Source organism: Colobus angolensis, unplaced genomic scaffold (genome assembly GCF_000951035.1).
Source record: "Colobus angolensis palliatus isolate OR3802 unplaced genomic scaffold, Cang.pa_1.0 Scaffold63, whole genome shotgun sequence".
In the NCBI taxonomy this organism is placed as follows: Eukaryota; Metazoa; Chordata; class Mammalia; order Primates; family Cercopithecidae; genus Colobus; species Colobus angolensis.
Window position 1 is genome coordinate 5,131,814 of NW_012119932.1, and position 3,456 is coordinate 5,135,269.

A 3,456-nucleotide genomic window follows, 5' to 3' on the forward strand; every position below is an offset into this window, starting at 1 on the left:
TACAAAATTTAGCCGGGCATGGTGGCAATTGTCTGTAATCCCAGCTACTCTGGAGGCTGAGGCAAGAGAACTGCTTGAACTCGGGAGGCGGAGGTTGTGGTGAGCCAAGATCACGCCATTGTACTCCACCAGCCTGGGCAACAAGAGCTAAACTCCATCTCCAAAAAAAATAATTTATATATATATACACACACACCATATATATGTATATACACAATATAGATATATATGTATGTATATATGCATATATATATAACGTATATTACAGAGGTTGTGGTGACCCGAGATCGCGCCATTGCACTCTAGACTAGGCAACAAAAGCGAAACTCCATAACAACAACAACAAAAAAACTAGCCAGGCATGGTAGCAGGCGTCTGTGTCTGTAACCCCAGCTACTCTGGAGGCTGCAGCAGGAGAACTGCTTGAACCCAGGAGGCAGATGTTGCAGTGAGCCGAGATCATGCCATTGCACTCCAGCCTGGGCAACAGAGTAAAATTCCGTCTCAAAAAAAAAAAAATCCTTAATGTCACCCACATCCCACCAAATGATGTTAAAATAAAATGCCCTCCCACAAAAACTTCTTTTTCTTAAAGAGACAGGGTTTCACTTCGTCACCTGGACTAGTGTGCAGTAGTGTGATTATAGCTCATTGCAATCTCAAACTCATGGGCTCAATGGATCCTCCTGCCTCACCTTCCCACATAGCTAGGACAAGTACACCATCACATATGGCTAATTTTTTTTTTCTTTTTGTAGAGATAAGGTGTCACTATGTTGCCCAGGCTGATCTCCAGCTTAGGCGTGATCTCTCACCTTGGCCTCTCAAAGCACTAGGATTACAGGCACAAGTCCTGGCACCCAGCAGCATCTAATATACTTTTTTTTTTTTTTGGAGACAGTTTCACTCTTATACCCAAGCGGGAGTGCAATGGCACGATCTCAGCTCTCTGCAACCTCTGCCTCCCGGGTTTGGGCGAATCTCCTGCCTCAGTCTCCCAAGTAGCTGGGATTACAGGTGTATGCCACAATGCCCAGCTAATTTTTTATATTTTTAGTAGAAACGGGGTTTTACCATGTTAGCCAGGCTGGTGTCAAACTCCTGACCTCATGTGATCTGCCTACCTCAGCCACCCAAAGTGCTGGGACAGGCTTGAGCCACTGCACCTGGCCCTAATATACCTTTTAAGATAACTACTTTATTCACATTGACACTTTGACCATGTCCTCAGAGAGAATAAAAGAGAAGCAGGTAACAAGTGGCATTTGAGGCAAATGATGCTGGCTTTCTGACATTCTCTATTCATTATCTTCTCTCTCTTAATACCCACCTTATTTTCTTATCCCTTCCAGCCTTCAATCTACTGTGACACCCCCCGGAACAGCCACATCTCCTTGTCAGTGTTTACTAATAAACCATAGGTTCCACTGTGTAGTGACCTAGTCACCACAAACAGTAACATGACACAAAGAAAAAAAAGTCAGAGTAGCTCTATAAAGATTTCACCAAGTCCCCAACTTTCTGATTGATTTCATCCTCCATGTGCTAAATCCCATTAGAGTAACAGCTGTAATTCTACTAAAGTACATTCTCACACAGAACCAAAACATATCATCAGAACTATAAAAACATTGCTCTGGCCAGGCACGGATGCTCACACCTGTAATCCCACCACTTTGGGAGGCTGAGGTAGGAGGACTGCTTGAGCTCAGGAATTCGAGACCAGCAAGATCTCATTTCTAATAAAATTCAGGCCGGGCGTGGTAGCGCACGCCCATAATCCCAGCACTTTGGGAAGCCAACGCAAGCAGATCACCTGAGGTCTGGAGTTCGAAACCAGTCTGGCCAACATGATGAAACCCCATCTCTACTAAAAGTACAAAAATTAGCTGAGTGTGGTGGCGCATGTCTGTAGTCCCAGCTACATGTGAGACTGAAGGAGGAGAATCGTTTGAATCCAGGAGGCAGAGGTTGCAGTGAGCGGAGATGGCACTACTTCACTCCAGCCAGGGCGACAGAGCAGGGCTGTCTCAAAAAACAAAATCAGCTGGCTGTAGCACTGCAGGTCTACTCAGGAAGCTGAGGCAGGAGGATCACTTGAGCTCAGGACTTCAAGGCTGCGGTGAGCCATGATTGCGCCACTCCACTCCAGCCTGGAGAACAGAGCGAGACTGCCTCAAAATAATAAAATAAAAATAGCTCTGAGACTCAACATACTTTTATAGGCTACTCAAGCATTATTTCTTTTTTGAGACGAGTCTCGCTTTGTCGCCAGGCTGGAGTGCAGTGGCGCAACCTCAGCTCACTGCAACCTCTGCCTCCCAAGTCCAAGCAATTCTCCTGCCTCAGTCTCCCAAGTGGCTGGCATTACAGGTGCACACCACCACACCCAGCTAATTTTTGCATTTTTAGTAGAGGTAGGGGGTCTCACCATGTTGCCCAGGCTGGTCTCAAACTCCTGACCCCAGGTGATCCAACCACTTTGTCCTCCCACAGTGCAAGGATTACAGGCATGAGTCACGGCACCCAGCTCATTATTTCTACTGGTCAAAAATTGCCCAGGCAAACACAAAAGCTTCTGCTTTTGCTATATGCCTAGGTAAAGAAGCTGTAATGTTTGTTTTCTACCTTCAGTCTAATTCCATAATCAACATCAAAAGAAAGGAACTTGCTATAACAAGATGTCGTGGAATAAATAATAAATCGATAAACATAGTAAGATTTAAAAAAAGGAACTATCACATTTTAAATGGTAGTATGTTTGCATAACTAATGAAAATAAAATCTATTTCTGGTATTTCCAGAAATCCAAATGGGAAAAATGCTTGTGGCCACAAAGGATAAACATACCTCCCTCATTTTGTTTTTTGTGAGATAAGTCTCTCACTCTGTCACCCAGGCTGGAGTCATGGTTCACTGCAGCCTCAACCTCCCAGGCTGAAGCAATCCTCCTGTCTCAGCTTCCAGAGTAGCTGGGACTACAGGTGGAAGCCACCACGCCCAACTAATTTTTTTTTTTTTTGAAACAGTGTCACCCTGTCACCCAGGCTGGAGTGCAGTGGCACAATCTTGGCTCACTCCAACTTCCACCTCCCTCATTCAAGCGATTCTCCTGTCTCAGCCCCCAGAGTAGCTAGACTACAGATGTGCACTGCCATATCCAGTTAATTTTTTGTATTTTTAGCAGAGATGAGGTTTTACCATGTCGGCCAGGCTGGTCTCGAACTCCTGATCTCAAGTGATCCGCCCACCTCAGCCTCTCAAAGTGCTGGAATTACAGGCATGAGCCACTGTGCCCAGCCCCAACTAATTTTTAAAATTTTTCTTTTGTAGAGACTAAGTTGACCAGGCTGGTTTCAAACTCCTGGACTCAAGCAATCCTCCTGCCTTGGCTTCCCAAAGTGTTGGGATTACAGGTGTGAGTCACTGCGCCCGGCCTACCTCTTTTTTTTTTTT

At 45.3% G+C, this 3,456-nt stretch overlaps 1 protein-coding gene across 1 annotated transcript in view; it reads right to left on the reverse strand.

Moving 5' to 3' along the window:
* The window catches only part of MLLT10 (myeloid/lymphoid or mixed-lineage leukemia (trithorax homolog, Drosophila); translocated to, 10), a 229,455-nt gene that overhangs the window by 220,715 nt on the left and 5,284 nt on the right, over nucleotides 1-3,456 (reverse strand). The window lies entirely within an intron of this gene.